The sequence below is a fragment of the Littorina saxatilis genome, linkage group LG6, assembly GCF_037325665.1.
Source record: "Littorina saxatilis isolate snail1 linkage group LG6, US_GU_Lsax_2.0, whole genome shotgun sequence".
Lineage (NCBI taxonomy): Eukaryota > Metazoa > Mollusca > Gastropoda > Littorinimorpha > Littorinidae > Littorina > Littorina saxatilis.
The window spans coordinates 51,939,669-51,967,125 of NC_090250.1; the positions used below are offsets into that span (position 1 = coordinate 51,939,669).

General features: G+C 41.7%; 1 protein-coding gene and 3 long non-coding RNA genes across 8 annotated transcripts in view; 3 read left to right on the plus strand and 1 right to left on the minus strand.

Moving 5' to 3' along the window:
- Positions 1–27,457, plus strand: part of LOC138969515 (uncharacterized) — a 107,577-nt gene that overhangs the window by 39,315 nt on the left and 40,805 nt on the right. The gene's annotated exons all lie outside the window — the stretch shown is intronic.
- LOC138969503 (uncharacterized) lies at positions 32–2,300 on the plus strand. The gene is made up of 3 exons (XR_011456476.1): positions 32–371; positions 733–895; positions 1,383–2,300. It is a non-coding gene; the product is annotated as an uncharacterized lncRNA (long non-coding RNA).
- On the minus strand, positions 2,348–4,682 carry LOC138969502 (uncharacterized). Its single transcript, XR_011456475.1, has 3 exons — positions 4,457–4,682; positions 3,712–3,981; positions 2,348–2,986 (listed from the first exon to the last, which is right to left on the minus strand). It is a non-coding gene; the product is annotated as an uncharacterized lncRNA (long non-coding RNA).
- Positions 8,606–25,887, plus strand: LOC138969504 (uncharacterized). The gene is made up of 4 exons (XR_011456477.1): positions 8,606–9,164; positions 10,291–10,345; positions 25,080–25,198; positions 25,450–25,887. It is a non-coding gene; the product is annotated as an uncharacterized lncRNA (long non-coding RNA).

Genomic DNA, 27,457 nt, shown 5'->3' on the forward strand with positions numbered 1-27,457 from the left:
TCAGGGAAGAAGACGAAGCCTCAATACACCACTAAACAGTTCCGACGTTTACATGGAACAAAGAAGGAAAATCACGTGACCGCACAGACGCCTCTCATTGGCTGTGTCATTTTTTCGAGGAAACAAATCGTCTGCAACACAGCTTTGCGTATGTCCTGCGACTGACGAGTCAGACACTTGTGTTCATTTTGTTGTTTTGTCGATGTAAATTCAGCGATTATCGATTTTAACTGAATGGCATGTCACTGCCCGATGATCGATTGTGACAACGGAAGCTACCGTCTTCAAAATGGAAAGCTAAACTTTGCAAAATTCACCAGGTTCTACACGAGTCTGTGGTGACACTGGTGTTCATGCCAACCACTGTTCAGGTAAGCGCAACACTGTAACAGTTCTTGATCATCTTATTTTATTGCCTGACTTTCATGCGATTTATTGTTTTTTTCTGCAAATTCCATAGCATGATTACAAAACCGTTTAGCTAGACCTGCATTAATACAGTTTTGAACGTTGCAAAAACTGCACACCGGCACTGCATGAAATACTTGTTTGAATCTGCCGTGCATGAGGTCAAAAAATGTGGCTAACTTTCTGTGTCAGTGTGTTTACGTTTCTTGGTTTTTTGTTTTACTTCATGTTGTTAGAGCATGGCTGTGATTAAAAAGCAATAAAACATTGCTTTGTAGAGCCATAAATTGTTAAATCTGACATGGATCTGTCTGTTTTCAACAGCTTGCATCCGCATCCAACACACAAGAAGAAACCAGCACGAGATTAAAGTGGATTCGACTCATCAGCCGTGTAGACACAACAGCAGACGGAAGGCACAAGCTTTTTCACCTGCTAAAGATGCAAGGGTTTTGCCGACTTGGGATACCCTGGATTTCAACACATAGTAAGTTTTTTTTTAAATAACTTTCTTGTTATATTTTGTGTGTGTACGCAGTAAAGAAGATGGGAAGGTGTTGAATGTATTTGTTCACACATGCTGTTCCTAGTATCACTATGATGTGTCTATGCCTTACAGCTTGAGTGATTTAATTGACTTTTCGTCTGTTCGTGTGTTCTGAAATCTGAACAAGAATGAATGTGGGAAGCCAAGCTAAGTTTTATGTGGATGGTTTGTTTCTAGAGTGCGATTTGATCAACATTAGGAGAGCTCTCCATAGAAGCCAAAGGAACAAAAACAAGTGTACCGGGGAATTCACAGAGGGAGTTCTGTTTTGCACTGAAAATGACTACAGTGGGTCCAAATGACCACCTTTATAAGTTGAAGTTGGGGGCATTGAACCCAAACGGACAACATATGTGGAGAACCCTGCATGAAGATGTAATACTACCATAAATACTGACAAAATGAACCCTGTTTGGCAATGTTTCAGACAGCAAGAGTGCTGATAGACATACCTCGACCAGAGCACCGGCTAGGCAGAAGAAAATGGGCAATGCGAGATCTGGAATTCCAGTTTGAGGCGTGCCAGGCCCAAGGATCATCAAGGGAGAGGAATGGTGCACCTAGTTGATTGCCAGAAAAGTGTGACTCTGGCCCTGAACAAGACCAATTCGCAACAGAAACATTTCTGGGTGCTCTTGTTTTTGCTTATTTGTTGATAGGGTTTTTTTTATAAGCAGATGCCAACTTAATGCACACCCGTTATGCGCAATCTTATTGCAATGATTAAACTGACTAAGGAGAACAATAGACTGAAGAGACAAGTGAGTGTGTTCAAACTACAGATTACAAACATGGCTAAGAAAAAGAACGCTGACAGGAAAAATCCATGTTTATTCAGAAATCTTATTTCTCGCAGAACATATCATATTGGACTGGTATAGCCACGACCAGTCTCTTCCAATTAATTCATGTTTTTAGTGTCACCCTAGGCCCTTTGTAACAAGAAGATGGCAGGAAAAAGTCAACAATTCTAAAAAGACAAGAATTTTTAGCGATCAACTAATGAGTATTGACCCTAAACGTTATAGTATAGATGAGATGTTGTTTATGCAACAGAGACGAGGATTAGACCTTGAGGATCTAGCCTATCGGTTTCGCTAATATAGGTAGAATAAAGTACATGTCACCAGAGTGACCAAGAGCAACCTTAAAAAATTTACTGGTTTACAGACTGGTTTACAGTCTTCTCTCCATTTCATTTCCCCTGTGCATACCATAACATGTTCTGAGGAAAAATGTTTGTTTGGCTCACTTTTTGTGTGTGTCTTTATTGATGTTTGTATGATGCAATGAGTGTGTCAGAACAAAATCTGAGTTCTCGTACTTTGAAATGGAGAATGAGAGACAAGACAAAGCATTAAAGCACAAAGTCAAACATATCAGCACTTGCAAACAAAATGCACACAATACAGTCAGCTCAAAAAACTTTACTTATGTTGATAAACGTTATCACTAGCAGCAGATCAAATCTGATGACTTCATCCACTTGGCAATGAACATATTGGGAAGAAAGATATCTAGTTTTATATATTTATATACCAAAAACACACATGTAGTACAGTAAAAGTCATATCTATAATGGTGTACACAGGAACCTTCCTTTTCAGAACTACAAACGATAATCTGATAAAAAAAAATCCAGTACAAAAAAAGAGGGAGTCTTAAATTGTAGGAAAATTTACATAGGTTTGACAAGACAAACATTTATATTTTAGATGCGACCCACCCTACTACCTTTCAGGCTGAAAACTTACAGAAACGAAGCAGCTGTTCAACTATGTTGCTCTGCCCATTACATGTGTAAAGAGTAGAGCTTAATGCCTGGATCTGGCAAAGCTTATACATGAGTTGACAAATTGTTGAAATTAGAGTCGTCAGGATTGTTTACTTTGTGGAATTACTTTGGGAACAGGAGGTTGTGATGGCCGACTCTTGGAGACACGTAGAAGTCTCTTTTTGGTTTTGACAAAGATGCAATCAGGGGCTTCCTCCTCCAAAATGACTTGCAGCCTGTTGCACATGGTCAAAACACTGCCAAAAGGGAAAAAAAGAAAATAATCAATATGAGAAAGAGAAAGGAGACAACAACTTTTACTAAACTTTAGTAAAGCATCATTTAGGACAATTTACCAAGTTGTACATAACAAATTGCTCACAAATTTGAGTGCAACTTGCATGAAGAGCATTGCAAAATTAAGACAGTTGCAGGGATGGCCAGATCTCAAAATCTTAACTTGCCAGACAGGTGAGTCATTTCAAGAAAGTCCAGTCCACCAAAAAGAATTGCTTGCCGGGTACAAACCACAGTTGCTATAACTGCATTGTTTATATAACGTTTTGAAACTAGAGTATACAACCAGAAGTGTTGCATTTGACAAGAATTTTCACTAGCCAAACAGGCGAGTTGCCAAGCGGTTTTAACTAGCACAGCGGATTTTTTGTACTCGCCCCTGGCCTCTAGTCAGATGATTTGATCATCCCTGAATTTAGAAAGTCTGTTCAGTCATTGCTGATTAATTGTATCACGATCAGTATCACTGCACTTTTTTTAAAATTATATGTATATGACAGCCACAGGCATAATTTTAGTGTGTATTAATTCTAGTATGCTGGTTTTTCAGATTTTGACACATTCCCTGTTCACTGAAACCAAAATGTTGTTAGGCCGCACAACCATCTTGCAACTTGAACCATTCTCTTTTTCAAAAGTAAAGTGCAAATATGATTTATTTAAAAAAAGTAGAGAGGTTTCCTACCTGTAAGCCTTTCCTCCTTAAAACTCGTTGACGAGGCGATGCATGCGGTCGAGCTCACACTCACAGGCAGCCGGTGATGAAGACGCTTGGCCACAGGAATCGCCCATCTTCCTGCCTTTCAATCCAGTTGTGATGATGAATGGATCAGGATAAAGCACCCTTTCACATACAACTTCTGCTTGTACTCCCGATGAAGAAGCACCCTCTCTGCATTGTCTGCTTCACGGTCGACAGGAATCCCATCTCCCAAGTTCCAAAGCAGGAAAAGCTCTAAAACAAAAAGGCCTTGAGATCAAATCACAGTTTTGCGCACCTGTGGAAGGCATTCTTTTTTTTCCCCTCATCACCATTTTGTATGTAAACTTACAAAATACTGACTCAGCCTGAGGTAAGCTTAGCAGTGGCAACTTAGTATGCATGTTTGTTGTTTCTTATCTTACCCACACGTCAGATTGAAAATGGAAAACTTTAGCATACACTATCGCAACATGTATGCATCACGAATCGGAATATAGTTATGCTTCATAGTAAGTTAGATTCCGTGGACAGATCAACGGCACTTATTCAAGTTTTTGACTTTAATCAACTGAAAAGTTAAGCGTATCTGAAGAGAGAGCACTTACTAAGGTACTGTTAGTGTTACAACTTACACTGTTACAGGGCGGAAAACCGGTCTTGGGAATGAACAACACATCGCATCATTCATTCATTGCAAAGAGTAAATAACGAAAGAAATAAAACTTACCTAGCTACAAGTTCCTCGTGTGCACCTTCCACACTCTTTTTCCGTACACACGACAAGGTTTCCGATGCTTCAAAGCTCCACAGTCGCACCTTCTGGATGGAAATCTCGCTCAAATCGCACATGTTTCAAGTTGCTGAGAAGCTAGCACGACGCGTTGTTTACTCGAAAAAATGCTACGCATGCGCACTGTCGCAATGGCCGCGGAACTGTTTAGTGGTGTATTGCCAAAGCGTCACCCATCTGTAGCTTCTGGGCATCTGATGTACTTTGGTATGTGGTGAGCGCGCTGACGCTTCGATGACCGGTCACAGCCATGATTTCTGCAGGCGTGAAGCTGGATTGATGCAGGACAGTGGCACTTGTGGCCCGGATCGAGTGATTTGTGTAAACTTGACTCAGACCGCAGGATTTGCTCAGACGGGGGAGGAACTGGGACATTGAGTTTACACCGATTGGTTTATTTGCATACCAAACCGGCGAATCTGTAGAAAAAGTGTCCAGAGGATACTCCCAAAGACGGTCGCAGTCGGGGTTGAGGTGGCTGATATACTGCCTGAAAGACTCCACGGGGCACGAATCTGTCAGAGTCGCTGGCATGAATCCGGTGACGAATGCCGTGTTGTGTTGGTGATTTTTGGTAAGTTCGTCGGAGTTTTTGCACACATACTCTCTGTTTGTTGTTGCGTCTGTTTTGATTCGGAACATGGTTTTGGTCATGGAATGCATGTTTTCTGCACCCCTTCTTGAAAAGTAATACCGCACGTCGAACTGTACCTTGTTCGCTAGCCCCGTTGGTGTCGCCGTGTTCTTGTACATGCTGTGGTACAGCTTTTGCCTGTCGGCTTCGGCCATGGGTTCGTAGTGGGTGATGTTCCCTTTGCCTTGTTGCTTGAGTTCTTTGACAGCCGCCTTGAACATTTCGTTAGCGACGGAAAAATCAGAATCCCGAACAATATCGAAGTCGTTGTTGTGCGGTGGCGACTTCAGGTGGCGATTCAGACCGTACCGGATCCCTTCCAGTGTTTTTCGTTTATAATACAAGTCGCCACTTTCAGATCTAGCTTCCATATAGAAAGAGCCAAGAGTACTGTTCAGTTCATTTTTCGACATTGCTTCAAAATCCTCACCTTTTCCCTTTTTTTTCAGATAATGGCGAAAGATCCGCACGGAACTGTCTGTGCACCTTTTTGTTGTCACTGGTGTTAGGTTCGATCCTTTCTTGGCAATTTCGTCCTCTGTGTAGGTAGCAAAGCGTTTCGCCATTTTCGGTTTTCGTTGCAGACGACGATAGTCAAAGTAGTACCTATTGTTTTGTTTTGACCTTTTGTATTCAGGGTTCTTAATTGAAGCTTGAAAGGGAGCTTGTCGTGTAAATAGAAAGTTGACGACGCTTTTGAAAAAAGAAATTGAAAGAAAAAGAAAATGTGCCTTCTATATATATATATATACGACTTGTGTCTGTGTGTTTGTGTATCTGTTTGTGTGTTTGTGTATTTGTGTATTCGCCATGCACGGCCAAAGTTCTCGATGGATCTGCTTCAAATTTGGTGGGCATATTCAGGTAGACCCGGGACACGACACAACCTGGTCGATATTTCAACACGAGCTCTCAGCGCGCAGCGCGGAACCGATTTTGGTTCCACCTCAGCTATTTTGGTTCCACCTCAGCTACCAGGGCCCCCATACCGACACACCATAGCCGCTACACCACATCACAACGCCAAAGTTCTCGGTGGATCTTTTTCAAATTTGGACACCGTATTCAGCTACACCCCGGACACAATATCATCGATGAGATATTTCAACACGTGCTCTCAGCGCGCAGCGCTGAACTGATTTTGGTTTTTCTGTTCATTTCACCATTATAAGTAACTCTTCCTTATCTTCTCCAGTGTTTGGCGTTTATCTCCCTTCCTTCGTGTGGCTTTCCCGTTCAGTTGTAAGTTACTACTATTTTTAGAATGTCACTGCGCTGTCCACTGCGCTGAGCGTCTTCGGATATTCCCGGCGTTCTGTTACTGTTACTATTTTTGGAAGGTCAACGCAGTGTACAGAACGTAAATTGGACCCGTAAATTATCCTCACTGTAAAAGTGCAAAGGTCGAATCAATTTATAGCCACGCGAAAAATACACTGTCGTCTATCTCTCTATAGATACGGCTTCTCTGTGTTTGTGTGTGTGTGTGTGTGTGTGTGTGTGTGTCTCTATATGAGCAACACCTGTGCATTCTTCAGTTCTGTTTGTGATGTGGTCTGGCGGCTTTTGTGTAATTTTATGTACTGGCCTTCCGTTGAGAAGCCATAACTTGCTCAGTCCTGTTTGAGTGGAGTTCGCCTCCAAAGGTGATTAACACGGTTACATTCGTCGACAAGGATGGGACTCGATATGGTCAGGAATGGCATTATGGCCACTGAATCATTTTCGTGCTGTTCCCATTCCACGAATCTGGGAGGGACCTAAGCTTGGCGGGTCCATTGTTCGGACCCGGCGAAGCCGGCGTACGGCTCTAAGTACTTCCCGGCGAAGCCGGCTACCCGGCGAAGCGGGTATTCATTCTAGTTCATACATACAGGGGAACGGAGTTGGTGTTATTGTTTCAGTATTGTTGATTTTGTTTTGCATGATTATATATCTTAGACAATATGTGATAACCGGCAAGGTGCTGACTTTCGTTTGTGCATTGTTGATGGTGAATGCATGTTAATTTATTTTTAATATACTTTCTTATGTGATAACCAATGTGCTGTATTTTCTCAAATTTGCTGATGTTATACGCTTGGTACATATATTTACTCATTTTCCTTAAATAACATGTGATAACATTACTTCATAGCTAAGCACATGATTTTACCTATGGCACAACACAAATCTCTAGCCTCCCTCTCTGAGATGCGTTTGAAGACAGACTGTTAAAAGAGAATAAATGTATGTACATAATTATGATAGAATATTGATGTATGAATTGAAGAAATGTATAAGAACACAAGAATGTATGAATGACAAAGAACAAATGTTTATTTTTGAATGTTTTATGTATGTTTTATTACGGACACAAAAGCTCAGCAATGCAATTTCTCTTTTAGAGATTAATAAAGTTATTGTATTGTATTGTATTGTATTGTATTGTATTCTTTTTACGTCAAACACGAATTACACAGATAAAACGTGGTTGACTGACCAAGGCCAGTTTGCACACTATTCAGAATGCACATCAAAATGTAACAATACTTTTATACCCATTGATTTTTGACTCACATGCGAAGCAAAAGTGAGTCTATGTACTCACCCGAGTCGTCCGGCCGTCCGGAAAACTTTAACGTTGGATATTTCTTGGACACTATTCAGTCTATCAGTACCAAATTTGGCAAGATGGTGTATGATGACAAGGCCCCAAAAAACATACATAGCATCTTGACCTTGCTTCAAGGTCAAGGTCGCAGGGGCCATAAATGTTGTCTAAAAAACAGCTATTTTTCACATTTTTCCCATTTTCTCTGAAGTTTTTGAGATTGAATACCTCACCTATATATGATATATAGGGCAAAGTAAGCCCCATCTTTTGATACCAGTTTGGTTTACCTTGCTTCAAGGTCAAGGTCACAGGAGCTCTTCAAAGTTGGATTGTATACATATTTTGAAGTGACCTTGACCCTGAACTATGGAAGATAACTGTTTCAAACTTAAAAAATTATGTGGGGCACATGTTATGCTTTCATCATGAGACACATTTGGTCACATATGATCAAGGTCAAGGTCACTTTGACCCTTATGAAATTTGATCAAAATAAGGTAGTGAACCACTAAAAGTGACGATACCGGTATCGCGCTGAATGCAGAAGGGTTTGAGATATCTGTAGACTTAAACGTTAAACTGATATTTGTCAAAAAAGAGAAAACAGGCGCCAGACTAGAGAGAAGTCGGAGAACTGACGTTCCTTGTTCGACTCGATCCCCTAATGACCAACGATTAGCATTTTAGGATGGAGAACCTTTTGGCATTAGTTTTCTGTAATTATTTTCTTTACTGAATAAATATTGTTTTTCTCAGTTTTATTGTAAAATTATTCTGAAAGAAAGATCAAGGTCTGTTCAGCATGTGAGTCGTGTGGGCTTTGCCCTTCTTGTTCTACGTTTGTGATTACATGAAATGAATACCGAAAACATAAATGCTTAAAGGTGGTCGTCTACATTTTGACTTTTTTCCAATAATCTTATGGTTAGATTTCGCTAAAAAGTTATTTCAGATGATGAATGAACCATGGGGCAAAAAGTTACAGATTTTTTTTATATGTAAAAAAAGTTTTTATTTTTTGGGAGCGTGACTCACGCTTCCAATGTTTACTTTTCTGTTTTCTGAGACCATGTGCTTTACCTAAAAATATCGACCAATCAAATTATTAGCGGCGCATGCGCAAAGAGTCATTTACGGTCCAAAGATGTCTGCCATCTTGCGCCAGTTACGTAAAAAGCAAAATTGTGATCGATCAGGGCGGCATAGGTCTGAATGTGTACATTTGGGGGACCAGAAACAACCCTGAGATGCAGCGAAGTTGGAATTAGGCGCCAAATTCAACCGGCAAGTGGCAAAAACACTATGATGCTCATTGAAAGTTACGTCGGGGGTGTGTTCAAAGTACTTTTGGCAAAATCGCAAGCAGGACAAAGCCCTGGGAGTTTTTCCTGTGGAAGAGCATGCTGAAACGGAATGTAAGTATACTTTTTGACATTATACCCAACCTTTACTTTGATCTTCCATTAACTTTACTTGTATATTTGAAATCAATTTTCAAACCTAGTTATTACGTTTCACAGTTCTGAAACAAAGCTTGTACGTGTACATTACCATTTCACTGTAGGCTGAAAGGGCGCGTCCGAACATTTCATACTCAAAGTTTGAAATCGTAAACCGGGCTTACTTTTAGATCTGGTTTTTGGCTCACGTAAGTGTAGCCTATGCGATGATAAACTTTGTCTGTCTGTGCGTGCGTGCGTGCGTGCGTGCGTGCGTGTGTGTGTGTGTGTGTGTGATAGAAACTTTAACATTTCCGAGTCTATGGATAAAGCTCGCATAAGAAGATTACGTCTCGGTCAAAAGTGTTTGACGTGTGTGATAGAAACTATTTGAAGACGTCACATTATGACGTAAGAGGGTTAGACGTCACGCAAAGGAATTACTGAAAGTCTCGGTCATTGTTATTGTGAGCGGGCCGAGACTACTTGGCAGATCCAGGGTCTCGCTTTCTTGCACAGTTTCACCTATGCTTACTGTGTGTGTGTGTGTGTGTGTGTGTGTGTGTGTGTATGTGTGACGGAGTGATTGAGTTTGTGTTACTGTTTGTCGATTTCTTACGTGAGCCTTGAAGGCTTCGCCTCTTGTTACATTATGTATTCCTCCACACGTTTTCCTTTTCTCAGCTAGTGTCGTGTCGTGGTGTGTGTCGTGGGAAAGGGAGGGGGGGGGGGAGTTGCATTTTCAGTGGCCGATTCTATCAAGCTCATCCAGTTGAATAGAACTAAAATGTCACATTTGTTTTAGAATCTATAGATCTGTTCTTAGTTTTTACGGTATGGCTTCAGCTACATTCCGTCTGCGTGTGCCTTACACGAACGACTGTTGGAAAAAAAAAAGATTCTCTTCTGAGATTCATGATACTATTCAGTTTTAACCACCACGTTTTTACATTGTGTGATTAAATGATAAGGTGACGTGCATCTTCACGCAGTCGCGCGCGCGTGTGTGTGTGAGGGGGGGGGGGGGGGGGGGTATGTCTGTCTGTGCCCTGTGACTTCAACATAAATTGTGTGTATTCAACAGTAACGTTGTACATTGCAGATCTGTGCGCCAGGAATGTGGACAAGAAAGCCGCAGTTTGAGCAAAGATCCAACGGTAAGCTATTTTATTCGAAAGCTGTTTTATTCGAAGACAGCGAGTCCGTTTGTAAGCAAGCTTTTATGATGTTCCTGCATACAACCTTCATCGATGCTACAGGGATACGTGTTTCAAGTTTTTAACATTGAAACTGTGTGTGTGTGTATACGTGTACGTGTGTGTGTGTGGGTGGGAGAGAGAGAGAGAGAGAGAGAGAGAGAGAGAGAGAGAGAGAGAGAGAGAGAGAGAGAGAGAGAGAGAGAGAGAGAGAGAGAGACTGTGTGTGTGTGTGTGAAAAAACGAGAACACGCAAAAATAAACATCGTATTTGGTCAAGGTATCAGAAATATTTAGTATATGCAGCTAGCTGCATATTTTGCTGATGGTGAAGGGTGTGCTTGCCCTTGAGTAGCTGTAAGATTCTGTGATGGCTTATATAAATTCTGGAGGATGTAATTTTGGTGCTATAAAGAACCGACGCGCTCACAAAACAAAACGAACACTAGAATTGGAAAATTAATTAAAGTTTATTGTGAATATGGTCATACTTGTCGATGTCATAGTAATTCGGAATCAGCTCATAATATCAATATATAAAAGGCTAAACATAAATCTATGGAGAGGCTAAGTAACCTATATCGGAGCGTGGCGGAAAAACTAATCTAAGTTTAGAAAGTGAATTAAAGCTAAAATGTGAAGTAGAAAGGACTAGTTTGAGTGAGAGTGCAGAACAGTAGAGTGTGAAGCGTGGAGCATGGAGCGAGAAGCGCGGAGCGGTGAGCGAGAAGCGCGGAGCGGTGGAAACTGATAGAAAAGAAAAAACTAAACTTAGAATTCGAAACATCAAACTAAACATCAAAGGTGTCCTAAAAACATAAACATCAAAGGTGTCCTAAAAACATAAACATCAAAGATGGACGACAAAATGGCGGCCGAAACAAGATGGCGGCAAATAAATAAAAAATCACCAAGACAAAAATATGTTAGAAAAACCCTACATAGAATAAACGTAGGACACACTAGGCTAACTAAACAAGAAACAACACGCACTGAAAAGAAAGCTGATCAACATTACAGGACGGAGAAATACAAATACGACTCGAGAACATGAACCAAAATCTTACAGAAAGTTAGAAAACAAAAAACTGGCTTAAAGTCAAATCACAATAAACAGAACAGTCTCAGCTCTTACCTTGCATAAATAAAAACGTAAGACAAAGAAACGGAAAGAAGACAAAGAAACGGACAGAAGACACAGAGACGGAAAGAAGTCATAACAAACAAAGATTCGAAACGAAAATTACACGAATTCGGTAAATAAAAGAACAGAATGGAGGCAGAAAAGGATACTCGCCTTTGACAGCATCTATAATCTAAAACAGACTCAAGGCGAGCAACTGAACCTGAACTACAAAATAACTTAAAACAAAACTGGAGGCTGGCAGAAAACACTGGGCCCCGGAACAGAGCAAAAAAAATCTATCTATACTAAAACATCTTGTTCCGTGAACGGCTTCCCAGTAAGTGACAACGAATACAGGCTATCCACCACAGAGGTGAACTAAAAGTTACTACGCGTTACTACGGTTTTACTGTTGCAAAGCATGCGTCCCGTGCTATCCGGGGAAAATCTCCAGAGGCTAGCATGGTCCAGCGTGAGCCATACAGGCACATGAAAACAATATCAGAAAAACGTTACAATATTTAACGTCAGTAAAACAAAAACAAAGGTTGTACCAGGACGCTCATACTTAATAAAGAAAACTAGAAGATAAAGAGCAAGCTAGACCCGCACACGAACCTACAGAGGTGGCTGCAAAATGGGAACAAATAGGGGCAAAAGTAAGATAAGATAATAAAAGTGAAAGAACAAAAAGGGGAAGCCACCACCACGGAAAGTCGCATGCGAGTCAAGCTAGAAGCAAGACTAAAAAACACAAGCAAAACAAAAAGAATCTAGATACACAGAAGGCTCCTTAGCAGGGGCATTCACATTCCCCCCTCGAAGACATCTTAGTCTTTACAAAAGTCGACATAAAAAAATTAAAAAAAAATCATCGAATACATACGTGGTTCAAAAACAAAATCCGAAACATTACAGAATCCTTTGGCATTATCCAAAACGTAGCTGTTCGAAACGCACTCTCATACGTGGTTCAAAATACAAAAATCCGAAACGTTACAGAATCCTTTTGGCATTATCCAAAACGTAGCTGTTCGAAACGCACTCTCAATGAGTCAATCTAAAAAATCACACGTGTTCTTTCAACAAATGTAACATCATCTTTCGTCGGTCCGTCACTGTCAACATACCGTGTCAACATTATTCTTACACCTTTACATAAACCGCAACTCAGTATGGAAGACTGTAGTCGCAACCTACAGAAGAATACAAATGAAAAACATCTTCCGTCTTCTTAATCATAAGCACAGGCATCCGCACGCGGGAAGGACTAAACAAAACCGATTCATTAAGCGCTTGCCTCTGTCAAGAGCTTTCGTTCCAAAAAAGCGGAACCAAAAACATATATACAAAATGGAGAGAAACCACAAAGTCACAAAAAAAATATTTGCATTAAGACGAAATTTTCTCCCCAAATCAAAACAGCGCCACCTGTCAAAAAGGCGAACGGATTACGTCAGACCAAAACATGCACAAACGGTCTGTCGAAAACAGTAAAGTTCACTGGGAAAGTCATTGAGTGTCCGGGTCTGCCTTCACCAGCACGGTCAGCTTAGAGATGGGGCGCCAGTAGTAGAAAGTGGAATGGCTCGTCTTCGAGGTGACCTTGACAGTCTTGAGCTTGCAGGTTCGCACGAGTCCATCGTCGCTGGGGCGAACCTCCGTCACGAGTCCAAGAGGCCAATCTGCTCTGCATACGGCTTCGTCACGTAGCACGACGACATCTCCGACAGCAACGTTTCGTTGGGGAAGAAGCCACTTTCTTCTTCGTCGTGGTCGTCTTCGTTGTGGTCTTCTTTGTACTAGTCTTCTTTGTACTGGTCTTCTTCGTCGTGGTCTTCTTCGTCGTTGTCTTCTTCGTTGTGGTCTTCTTCGTACTGGTCTTCTTCGTACTGGTCTTCTTCGTAGTGGTCTTCTCAAAATCCTTTCCATGGCATGGCGGGGGTCGGAGATGCTGGGTTCGGCGAGTGTCGTGCGGTATACGGAAGCGACTGATTCACCTTCGTACTCGCTGAGACAATGTTCTGTTAGAGACACGTGCATCACGTCATGGACAGACTGTTTCGGCGACACTTGTCCCAGTATCGTCCAACCCAACGGTGTGAGAACGGCGTATGGGTCTCCCTTGATGACTCTCTCTGGCATGAATAGCTCTGCATGATCGTAGCCAATCAACAACCCGGGAGTGCAGCCTTCGAGCAATGGGGGAATCTCGCTGGCAATATGGCTCAAATGCTTGATGTTACGAGCGGTTTCTGATGTTGGTATGTTCTCAGTGTCATTGGTGAGATGGTCCGTCGTGTAGAGCGTTTTCAGGTTGTGGGAAACATTGGAGTTGAGGGCCTTGACACACAATCCGGTCACTCTCTGACATTCGATATGAGTGTTCTGAGAAGTCATAGTGTTCAGCCTCAATGACGCTGGCTCAGAATGAGTGTTCAGCTTGTCACTCAAAGATTCAGTAACGAAGGAGATATGCAAGACATGGTGTCAAGCAGCGCGTATGTCGTATGCTCTACCGTGGGATTCTCTTTCGTCGAAACTCTGACCGGAACAATCATGGTAGCTCTGACTGGTCTGTCTGACTTGTTGGTCGTCGCGAATGCTGATCCAGAGGCAGAAACACGGGCATCTTGACTGAGACAGACAAACCTTGAAGAATCTGGCGGTCCCCGTGCATTCCGTTGCTGATTGGGAATCTTCTTCCTGTAGCTAGGCGCTCCATGCAGCATAGTGAGATGTGGGCCTTGGCACTTGCCGCATATCGCCCTGGTAGTGCAGTCTACACTTCTATGGTCAGTCTTTCTGGCACAGGAGAAGCACAAGGACGTTTCGTACATGAAGTGTTTCCTGTCCTCAACGGGAATCTCATCGAACCTCTGGCATCTGAGTAGAGGATGAGAAGAAGAGCTGGTCGGAAAACGAACGGTACAAAAGGGACAGACTTCGTCGCAGTTCGTACTCAGGACAGTTTTAGCGTGGTGCTGACATCTGTCACACTCTTGACATGTAGATGTAGTAGAACAATCCGTACTGTACGATGTTTTCTTGGGGACTGATGAACTGGCGGTCTGTGGGGTGGAAGAGGCGGCAGATTTGCTGGAGGAGAAAAGGGGCTCGCAAAGGATGTCTGCCTCTGTCTTGATGAAAGCTGACAACTCCTCAAAGGTAGGGTAGCGTTTCTTCTCGTTCTTGGTCTTGTTTACTTTCCGCACCCAGTTTCTCACCAACCAATCTGGAAGCTTGCTCATGAGTGTCTTGTGATAGGCTTGGTCTTCCAGATTCTGTAGCTGGCCTATCACTCGGCTCGCCACAAGGCATTGTCCAAGAAAGTCCGAGAAGGCGCGGAGGGCTTGTCCATCTTTGGATTTGATTACCGGCCATGCATCTAGTTTTTCTCGGAAGGCTCTGGCAACGACGAAAGAACTGCCGAATCTTTCCTCCAGCGTCTGAAGGGCCTGCTGATAGGCCTGAGCATCCCTGATCAGAAAGAGTCCCTTGACCGCATCCTTCGCCGGACCGTCCAAGTACTTCTCCAAGTAGAGGAGCTTTTCCTCTGCAGAAACGCCCTGCCGCTCAATCAAAAGAGTGAATGAGGACCTCCAGAGAGGGTACGTCAAAGGATCTCCTGAAAACGTAGTGGGCTCCTGCGTCGGTAACCTGTTGATAAGGAGAGCCTCAGCTAGAGTACGAGCTAGGGCAGAACCCTCGGAGAGCGCTGGCTGGCCTTGCATCTGAGGAAGGTACGCATCTTGCCCGTAGTAGACGTCTGAAGGGCTCGTGACCGGAGCCTCTTGAAAACCATGCTGTGTGTAGTCAGTGTCAGGAGCAAAGCTTGCAGCGTGGTCATATTGCTGTGTTTGCATGGGAGGATGCATGACAGAAGGCCCATATGCAAAGCTTGGCACATAGGTCGGAGACTCTCGGGAGGTCATGGCAGGAAAAGGACCAGGGAAAGGTCCGGGAAAAGGTCTCGCTGATGGATTGAGGGATTTGTGAGGGAAACGGGAAGGCGCGTAGATCTGGCGAGGACGATCTTCGTGGCTTGGAATCTCAGCTTTGACAAACTGAGGCCGAAAGGAGGTCGCGAATTGGCCTTCGACTCTTGTCGTCATCGTGGTGGCTGTAGTCATCGTCGTAGTGGTAGGAGCCGTGGCTGTGACCGCTGCTGGAAGTGGGTGAAAAGCGGAGACAGGTTGGGCAAGGGTCCTGGAGATGCCTCGAAGAGTGTCGCGGATATCCTCGGCGGCCGACTGGAGATGCGAAGGGGCATAAACCCTGACCTCCGTGGGCTTCTGAAGTGGCGGGAGTCCAGGCTTGGCTGCCGCAGGCTGATGTTGCCCAGAGACGAGGGTGTTGGCTGCCGGCTGGTGACGCGGGCGGGCGTAGGTGTCGGCTGTCGCAGGCTTATATGTATCTTGTGTGTGCTGTGTGTGCCTATCATACCCTACCGCCACATCTCCTATGCTCTCTATGTGTGTACCTACATGCAGGGGGTTGTGAGTGCCTAGGTACCTATCAATGGGGCTGTCACGAGGTAGTTGGGGCATGAATCTTTCTCTAGCCCTTTGCTGGTCTTCTATGTCAGTTTTAATGATCTTAAAAACGTCATGCTCTTCTTGCATCTTGCCTTCTCTCTCCACCCTCTCTAGTGCAGCCTTAACTTCCTTTTCTTTTTTCTTCAAAGCTAACCTTTCATCTTGAGCTTCTCTCTCTAAACGAGCACACTCTCTTTCCAACTCTCTTTCCATCTCTGCCTTCTTCTCAGCAGCCAAAGCTATAGACCTCTCCAACTCTCTTTCCAACTCTGCCTTCTTCTCTGCTGCCAAAGCTTTAGACCTAGAAGCCTTCTCCTCTAAAAGCAAAAGAGTCTCTTCTTGTCTAGCCCTTTCATCTGCGACCATTTGCTGGGACTTAAATCTCGCTGCGCTAACCGCCAAAGAAGCATCTAGAGAAACCTCTCTAGCACCTCCAGAAGCGACTGTGGAAGTCAAGTCCGAGCTGGAGGCGTACGGGTCTAACTTGGGAAAGAGTCTGTGATATTGTTCTTTGAGCGTCTCCGTTTGCATGTGCATATCGCTCAAATCCTCTTCTATAGCTACATCACTTTCAGCCACTTGACAAAGCCTCGAGTTCGCTACATTTAGCTCGTCCAGGTGCTCACAGAGGGTTATTTTATGAGCTTTAAGGGCTCTTCTTTTGCCTGGTGTCTCCCTAAAAGCTGTGCACAACTCGCTGATCATATTCTTATGAGCTCGGCTTAGGGCCCAGTACTTGTCTGACAGTTCCCTCACCTCAGCATTAAGTCTAGCCCTAACAATGGCGGGGCCTCTTTCTTCTCTACTTCGTTGAGCGAGATGCTCTGCACTTGCAGCCTGTTGGGAGGGCTCAGTTCCTAAACCTTCCTGTGTAAGAGAATGTTCAGCTTGAGAGGGAAAGTTATCTGAATTCAAAGTGTCTTGGGTCTGAGTGGGTTCAGCTAGAGACTCTCCCTGAGCGCCATCATGGTCGCCTTCATTCTTACGACTATCAGTGTCCGAAGCAAAATGTTCATCCCTCTCTAACTTCAAAGTGTAAGGGGATAGCTCGGCACTCTCATGAGAAGGTAATTTCTCATCCATACTTTAAGTCAAGTGAAAACGTAGAGGTTAACAAAGACTTGCGAAATATAGAGAAACAAAATTCAAAAAACGGCACACCTCGGGTCACTCACTAGAGGGGAAGAAAAATACGAAGTACGAAGTGTGCAATGCTATGGTCAACAAACCTAAAATAATACCTAAGTTGCTCTGCTCTGGGCCCGACAAATAAATTAAAATACTGTTCGCTAGATGCGAAACACAGTTCCTTTAAGACAAAAGGTTCATGATCTCTCCACAAGATTCGTAAGGATAAGAAGTTCAAAAGTCAGCGGCCCTAATCACAGGCCTACAAAAGTTCATAAAGTTCTTTGTCGAAAACAATCCAAAATGTTCCAAAAAATATCAAAGTTTCCACTGTGCTTGCCCTTGAGTAGCTGTAAGATTCTGTGATGGCTTATATAAATTCTGGAGGATGTAATTTTGGTGCTATAAAGAACCGACGCGCTCACAAAACAAAACGAACACTAGAATTGGAAAATTAATTAAAGTTTATTGTGAATATGGTCATACTTGTCGATGTCATAGTAATTCGGAATCAGCTCATAATATCAATATATAAAAGGCTAAACATAAATCTATGGAGAGGCTAAGTAACCTATATCGGAGCGTGGCGGAAAAACTAATCTAAGTTTAGAAAGTGAATTAAAGCTAAAATGTGAAGTAGAAAGGACTAGTTTGAGTGAGAGTGCAGAACAGTAGAGTGTGAAGCGTGGAGCATGGAGCGAGAAGCGCGGAGCGGTGAGCGAGAAGCGCGGAGCGGTGGAAACTGATAGAAAAGAAAAAACTAAACTTAGAATTCGAAACATCAAACTAAACATCAAAGGTGTCCTAAAAACATAAACATCAAAGGTGTCCTAAAAACATAAACATCAAAGATGGACGACAAAATGGCGGCCGAAACAAGATGGCGGCAAATAAATAAAAAATCACCAAGACAAAAATATGTTAGAAAAACCCTACATAGAATAAACGTAGGACACACTAGGCTAACTAAACAAGAAACAACACGCACTGAAAAGAAAGCTGATCAACATTACAGGACGGAGAAATACAAATACGACTCGAGAACATGAACCAAAATCTTACAGAAAGTTAGAAAACAAAAAACTGGCTTAAAGTCAAATCACAATAAACAGAACAGTCTCAGCTCTTACCTTGCATAAATAAAAACGTAAGACAAAGAAACGGAAAGAAGACAAAGAAACGGACAGAAGACACAGAGACGGAAAGAAGTCATAACAAACAAAGATTCGAAACGAAAATTACACGAATTCGGTAAATAAAAGAACAGAATGGAGGCAGAAAAGGATACTCGCCTTTGACAGCATCTATAATCTAAAACAGACTCAAGGCGAGCAACTGAACCTGAACTACAAAATAACTTAAAACAAAACTGGAGGCTGGCAGAAAACACTGGGCCCCGGAACAGAGCAAAAAAAATCTATCTATACTAAAACATCTTGTTCCGTGAACGGCTTCCCAGTAAGTGACAACGAATACAGGCTATCCACCACAGAGGTGAACTAAAAGTTACTACGCGTTACTACGGTTTTACTGTTGCAAAGCATGCGTCCCGTGCTATCCGGGGAAAATCTCCAGAGGCTAGCATGGTCCAGCGTGAGCCATACAGGCACATGAAAACAATATCAGAAAAACGTTACAATATTTAACGTCAGTAAAACAAAAACAAAGGTTGTACCAGGACGCTCATACTTAATAAAGAAAACTAGAAGATAAAGAGCAAGCTAGACCCGCACACGAACCTACAGAGGTGGCTGCAAAATGGGAACAAATAGGGGCAAAAGTAAGATAAGATAATAAAAGTGAAAGAACAAAAAGGGGAAGCCACCACCACGGAAAGTCGCATGCGAGTCAAGCTAGAAGCAAGACTAAAAAACACAAGCAAAACAAAAAGAATCTAGATACACAGAAGGCTCCTTAGCAGGGGCATTCACAAGGGAAACATTTTTTTTTTATCATAGCCTTTATTCATCAAGCTGACAGTGACAACATAATTAGGCAACACAGACAAATTAAATAGCATATCCACAATTACTATAACAACAAATGCAAGCGGACCAATAGTTGCAACAAACTTCAGGCTAAATAACATCAAAAAGAAAGGAACAGGGGAAAAAGAGAGATCACACGTATCTAAGAAAACAACGGTAACCATTTGTATGTCCGAATGTATCATTAAAACCACGATATCCACATCTTGCCTGTTCTTAGTGTCATGCAATCATGAGTAGCAAGTGGTGTAAAAATTGAGAGACACAGAAAGGCACAGTCGTTCCCATGAAAACTTTTGGCTCACCATCTCAGATTTAGACAAGAATGTACATGAACAAAGACTTAGATTCGACAACCTGGCTGCTTCATGCGCAAAGTGATAATTTATTTTGATGTGTTATCATCACAGATTCCTGCTTGTGTTCGTTCACAAATCAGTCAATAAAAAACAATCACAAACTGCACCCAGGCTGATTAGTTGATGTGTTTAGCGATGGTCTTTTCAGGCCTGGTCTGTTCTGAGACTGTAAATCGAATAGTTTACTCGGGAAGGACTGAACCTTTTACATCAATATTCAACAAAAACCAACAAAACGTTTGAATAACACATACGATCAGGGGAGGGAACCATCTAATCCGAGCAAAAATTACCTCCCTTGATTTTTCTTACGTGATACATGTGCAAAGTGAATAAAAAGTGCATCAGTCACAAACAAATACAACTATTTAGCAAGATCAATTAGTACACTTGATGCATATATGAATGTTGATCTATTCAGAATAATAAATAATGTCCCGGCTGATACTCCCTGCTAAATTATCATTGATATCCCGTCGCGATATGACCTTCGTGGTTGAAAACGACGTTAAACACCAAATAAAGAAAGATTATTGATATTTGTGTTCCCTATGCACAGCGTTTGTTTTTCGGTTGTTGTTGTTTTGGTTCATGTAACGTTTCAGGCGTATTCTCAATACATTTAGAGAACTGTTATGGAAGCCTGAAGATCAAAGACAAAAATGTAATTACCGTAAAATGTAAAAAAGAAAACGTTTTTTCCAATAGCTCCTGTCATTTTGATTGTGGACTTTAGAAGACAAATATACCTGCAGCCCGATTACTTGAAATGTGGCATCGGTATTAAGTGTGTGTGTGTGTGTGTGTGTGTTTTGATGCAGCTGCAGAAGTAAAGAAGCTAATGTCTTGCAATATTTTCAGAAATGATCGCTTTATGTTATGTTTTACTACAGAACTGAAGGAGCAATGGTTAAGAGTGAGGGGGTAGGTATGCAATATACAAGTGGGTAGATTTGTGAACCATCTGTGTGCCCGCTAGGTGGAAGACGTCCATGGCATCCATATAAGAATACATCGCTGCTCTGCCGATTCAGGATGAAGTCATGTCCAAGCCATTGTCCTGCAAGAAAAAAACACGTCATTTTTAGTCCATATATGCATTTCCGTGACTAAGCTTTGGTTTAATCATCGGCCTGATAATGATGACCTAGAAGCAATAGATTTGTTATAAAAAAAACAATTGAAAAAAAAGTAAATTAATTCTTTCATTCTTGTATTTATCAATGTATACTCACGGAATAAAATAACTTAAAGGCACAGTAAGCCTCCCGTAAACCATCACAGAGCTCCCCGAGCGTCTAAATACAGTACAAACATACTTCCATTTGAACGCTCACCGAACGGGAACATCCTGGCTGCTTTCTGTCGAGCGTGAGACATTTTCCAAGAATTTATTTTCGTAGACTTGTTCCGTTAACAACAACGGCGCCTCGTTTTTGCGCTAGACCTAACTTTTAAAATCTAAATAATAAATTGACAGCTTGTTACACAAACATTCTTTAATCATAAAAGAATTCGTTTTTCATCAAGACAAGATCAGAACAATTCGAAGTTGTGAAAGTTTAAAAAAAGAAAAGCCCGGAAGCAGGGTCACGCAAGGGTCGTAGCAGACGACGGCCCGGTTTATCAGTGCAAATCGCCGTTCCTCTCAACAGTCAAAAGCCATCGCTAGAGTTCTTGTGAACCACAGCCGTTGTTTCGTGCATAAAAAACGTGCTATTGTAGATGTGCTCACGTCGAGTCGCATTCAAATGACTAACTATGACGACTGCATTGTGAAAAGGGGGAAAACTGGATCACACGGGTTCACGATGGCTCAGGGGTAAGATAAACCACGCAAAAATAAATTCTTTGAAAATTGTTCGCTCTTTACGGAGGGCACCTAGGATGTTCTCAATTGGTGAGTGTTTAAATGAAAGGGTGTTTGTACTGTGTGTAAAAGCCTGACCGTATCTGTGATGGTTTACGGGAGGCTTACTCTGCCTTTAACATGTTTTAAAATTTAATATCTCAAAATCGGAAAAAGTTGCAGGAGAGCGGGGTGGTACGATCATAGAACCATCAATTCCTGAGAAGAGGAAAAAAACCGGAATGTTCTCTGATCGGTTGCTTAGTTTTTTCACAATTGGTCCTCAAAGACGCATGGTGTCATTTTGGAGTTTACTAGACTGACGCCTAAGCTTGCCGACGCTGCCGACAGCCAGTGCACGCTGTGTGTGCTGTAAACAGGTAGGCCTGCACTCTTTGACTCTCGGGGCACGTCTACCCGTACTTGAAACCTGCAAAAGGTCTGCTGCTGATCCACGAATATTGCATGAAAGTACTGCCTTTGGTTTGTCAGTTTGTTTGTGAGTGAGAACAACTCACTAAAATGTTTCTTTCTCTTTGCCCAAAACTGTCCACTCTGTCTTTCACCATGCCACGAACGTGTGTGAACGATAGACTCGTCACAATAGGGATGTTGAGAGGAGGGATGACTTATACTGATGTTGCTAGGAGATTCGGAGTGACCAGGCAATCAGTGCATGCACAGCGCTGTCAAACACACAGTGCTAAGTTTGTAAACTCCAAAATGACACCATGCGTCTTTGAGCTCAAATTGCAAAAAAACGGAACAAGCCAGACTATTCCGGTTTTTTGCCCATAATGAGCAATTGAACAAGCTTTACGTTGGTACAAAAATCACTTCTGTAACTTTTTCCGATTTTGAGATATTACATTTTAAACAATGTTAAGTTATTTTATTCCGTGAGTATATTTATTCTTTTCTTCTTTTTTTTTCTTGGGTGGTGGTGGAGGTTGGGAGGGGTGTGTGTGTGTTGTAATTAGTTGTTTTCAAACCCTTCGGACAGATACTGAAGCGCCGGAGACATAGCAGAATTTTTCGGGAATGCATAATCTTGCGATCAGATGTGTAAGATGGTGATTGTTCTACACCACTCGTCATAAATAAAACCTTTACAGATGCGTTTGAGGGCAGATCTTTATGATGAGGCCGTTTATCGTAAAACCAATTATATGACTGGAAAGGCCCTTTATGCCCCTAACTTATTCAGAAAACAGATTGAGTTTACATGACGTATTGTCGATACAGTGAAACCTACAACACACACACACACCCAAATCAAATTCGCAAAATGAAGGTTCCCGCGTTAAAATTGACAACAAATCAGAACTGCTAAAACAAAACATGTTTAGCACAAAACAATCAAATTTGCATTCAAATCAGTAAGTTTTGTTCACATATCTTGTCTAACATGGACGCTATGGCATGCTGAGCGGTGTAGGTGTCAATCCTCTCAGCAGGCATAAAAGGCAGTTTTTGAAGACGTTTTAGCGGGTAATGAGACAAAAAATGGTACATTTGAGTAACTCGCTAACGCATTGCCTTCAAACTTTCGGAAAGTTGTGCAAACACATGTTGTAAAGTACTTTCGGAATTTCAAGTAATTTGAGACATTAGGTCTGCTGTTATTTGTCATGTCAGAAACAGTTCTTAAATTGACGATAGGTTTTTGCTGAATCATTGAACAAATTTTATTTGTTGAAATCTTCAAGAACAATGACAGATGCGCCACATACTCAAATTTCATGTACATATTTTATCAGACATGGGTGGTATGAGGATTTCAACGCGAAAGTAGTTTTTTAAAGTTGACTCATTTAGAGCGCTGAGCGCAAATGTCGGCCTACGCATAGCAAAGCTCACTGCCGACACGCTTAACTGATCAATGGCTCTTGAAAAAGCATTTTCCAAAAATGTGTGTGTGCGTTTAAACAAGTGCGCTTTGAACAGCCATTGGTGAAACTGTATTAAATTTAAGGGTAAATTGAAGCTTTCATTTTTCTAAATGCATGCTAATTCTAATTTTTTTTTTTCTGTTCAATCGGACAGGGTATAGATCCTTATTTTTAAAACTCTTTCTGGGATGTCGCATGACAGCAGAACTAATACCTCACATGACTTGAGATTTCGTGTGTACTTTACGACTTGTGTTAACACAAATCTCCGAAAGTTTGAAGGCAATGCGTTTGCGAGTTACTCAAATGTACCATTCTTTGTCTTATTACCCGCTAAAATGGCTTCAAAAACTGCCTTTTATGCCTGCTGAGAGTATTGACACCTACACGCTACTGCCATAGCGTCCATGTTAGACAAGATATGTGAACAACACATACTGATTTGGATGCAGATTTGATTGTGTGAGCAAGAGTGACCCTGTTTCAAGTGTTTGTTGTTTTATTATCTCAAATTGAAGAACAACTCATTTTTTGCCCACACAAATTGATTTGGTTCAGCTGTTGTGCCTAGCAGTGTTGTTTTTCCATTTTGAAGAAGACTGGGTGACAGGGTGACCCCCCAAAAATGCAACCCTCAAAAATGCTAATAACTTCTACATCTGTTGACCGAATCACATTATATTTGGGGGACATAAACTTCAGCTACCGTGACACTTTCACAAAGGGGCAATTTTGTAGATCAAATGGTCAGACTTTTGTGCTATTTCAAAAAAAGTTGCCAAGATGTGGAAGGGTCATGGATAGGCTGAAGTTTATGTCCCCCAAATATAAAGTGATTCGGTCAACAGATGTAGAAGTTATTAGCATTTTTGAGGGTTGCATTTTTTTAAGGTCACTCTGTAGTTGCCAAAAAATCAGCCTGACTGGGCCATTTCTACTGAATTTCCAGGATGTTGTTGTAACATTTAAAGATTAATAACTGAAACAGGACACATTTCTAAAGATTTCATATAACGATTATCCGCCCTATCCGGACACGCCCATCACTTTTCAGGTTGTTGTTTTTTCATCATAATTTAAATGCATAATTACGGCACATCATAGTCGAGTCATGCATAACGTATGGCGATTAACAGCAGTGTGCTAACATTTCTGAAACTGTTTCAGATTTTTGAGTCACTTGAGAAAAAGTGACTCTATGTAATCGGTCAGTGTTAGTCTGTCCGGCCGGCCGTCCGTAGACACCACCTTAACGTTGGACTTTTCTCGGAAACTATCAAAGCGATCGGGCTCATATTTTGTTTAGTCGTGACCTCCAATGACCTCTACACTTTAACGATGGTTTCGTTGACCTTTGACCTTTTTCAAGGTCACAGGTCAGCGTCAAAGGAAAAATTAGACATTTTATATCTTTGACAAAGTTCATCGGATGTGATTGAAACTTTGTAGGATTATTCTTTACATCAAAGTATTTACATCTGTAGCCTTTTACGAACGTTATCAGAAAAACAAGGGAGATAACTAGCCTTTTCTGTTCGGCAACACACAACTTAACGTTGGGCTTTTCTCGGAAACTATAAAAGTGACCGGGCTCAAATTTTATGTGAACGTGACTCCCAGTGACCTCTACACTTTGACGTCTGCTTTGGTGACCTTTGACCTTTTTCAAGGTCACAGGTATGCTTCAGGTATGCATTGTGTTGTGAATAGCAATTTCTTCCTGTCCATCTGATGCCTCATATAATATTCAGAACTGCGAAAGTGACTCGATCGAGCGTTTGCTCTTCTTGTTAAGTACTATTTTTGTAATTACAGGTCTTTGACGGGTGGTTATCAACCTCCCTTCCCCTATCTTGGTTGTGGTGACAAACACACCTGGAAGGACATGTGGCTGCACTTGAAGTAGGCTCCTCTGGGAAGGATCCTCTGTTAAGGCCAAAAAAAAAAATAGGTCTGTTTACGGTAACCCGACCGACCCTAGTTTTTTCGCGCGACCCTAGACTTTTTTTTTGGCATTTGGGAAAAAAAAAAAAAAATCTCGGTTTTTTGGGCAAAATAACGTAAAAATATGGTTTTTGGGAGAAAAAAATATCAAAAAAAATCAAAAAAAAAATCCCGACCTACCGACCCTATTTTTTTGGCCTATGTTACCGTAAACAGACCTATTTTTTTTTTTTGGCCTAAGGTTGCAGGCCATGCCCAAAACCGGGGATGGGAGCCGCTCAGCAATGGACAGGACCAGCTCCCCCGCGGTCATCTCGTTAATCATGTTCTGACCAACACAGTTAAAAGTCCTATTGTCATGAAATAATGTAATGCATTCAAATTTGTATCCATTTTATTTGTTTTAATAGATGTAGTATTATGAAACAAGTGGCATGTAGATATAATTATAAGCCATGCGCACTTGACCGGCATTCATGAAATTTTGTGGAATTATCATCCCATATCTCAGGCCAATGTACACCAAATTTGAAGTAAGTTGTAGAAGTAATTCATGAGTTATCAGCATTTTTGTTTTTTTGGTTTTTTTGGGGGGGTTACTTTGTACATGTTTGTGTGTGTGCTTTATGCATTCAGATGTAAGAGTGTATGCATTAAATAAGTTGGTATGTAATTAAAATTCTTTTGTTAATAAATTGTGTCTCGACTGATTGATGGGATTGTCGATTTTATAAGTATCCTTTTAAACAGCAAACGGAAGTATAGTGTGTCACCTCTCTCTCTCTCTCTCTCTCTCTCTCTCTCTCTCTCTCTCTCTCTCTCTCTCTCTCTCTCTCTCTTTCTCTCATATGCACACACACAAACACACACACACACACACACACACGCATTTACAATACTACAGCCCATACTTGAATAACTGAGATTAACATAAGCACTCAAGCAATAACAGAGAGAAGAAATCTTCAAGCCATTACATTTGTAACTACACAAACTCACTGTAAGACAAAGGGACTGGATCTTTCTTCCCGATAACTCTTGGCGGCAGCTTCTTGAGTAGCTGTCCGCATGCGGACTCTCTGTGTCCCCGATTGTGCTGACAAACAATGTAACACTGCCGCACCTGCTGGCCCTGCCCTGCCTCTTCTGACCGGTGGAGACGATGCTTAGCTCAAAGTTGAGACATGAGATATGCGTACTGTGTTCGACCTGAGTATCGAAATGGACAGCTTTTACAGAAAAAAAAGAAACAACAAAACAAAAGTGTTAAAAGACACAGTCTAAGAAATGGACAAACGGTTATACTTGACGGACATGAATCATAAGTGAATAAAATACGTGGCTTATACCTACCATGCAATACAGTACAGTATTAGTTTATTTATGCCATAAGGGGCAAATGTATAATGAGTTACACGTTTGGCATTTTTAAGAACTATAAATGCATACATGAATCGTCTAAAACATGATCAGGTATAAGAAAACAAACACGTACAGATACTCCGATTCACAAAATCACTCGTACTACCACGTGAATGTCACACACACGCACGCACGCATGTACGTACACACACACATGCACACACACAGACGCACACACACACACACATCCACAGACATACGCACGCACATTTTACACATACAAACAAACACGCACATTTTACACACATACGGCACACACATAGACATAAGAAATACAAAAATAAAAACCAGCTGCATTCTAAGATTCGACCGCAGAATCTAGATCTCCGATTCAACTGATTCAGTTAGATCTGTAGTTGTTAGTCTTGCAGGAAAATCAATGGCGATTCTGACAGCGGTGTTGCGGGTACTAGACTAGTCTACGTAAACTCATTAAAAATGAAAGCACACAAATCAAGGACTCTTGTTGGAAAATACAATTGTTTTTGATTCCGATCCTTATTTTGTAGTCAAAATATTTTGTGTGTCCAGAAATACAAATTTAGATCGATTGCAAGCGTTTTAGATTTCATTGTCAGTGTACGTGTGTCACTGTGTCGGAACTGTGCCTCTCGAAACATTGAGTTAATGTTAGACCTATGCTTTTGCTTTATTTTTATGATGACTCCTTAATTCCTGAACCGAATCATTAAGCAGAGCCTCTTTGTAAACCGCCATCAAACATAAAGTACCGTAATGTGCAATGCTGTAAGCGTAAAACTGACTTTTGAGAGGTTCCCTGAAATGCGTCAACTCGGCTAAGATTTGATATCTACGAATGACGAACA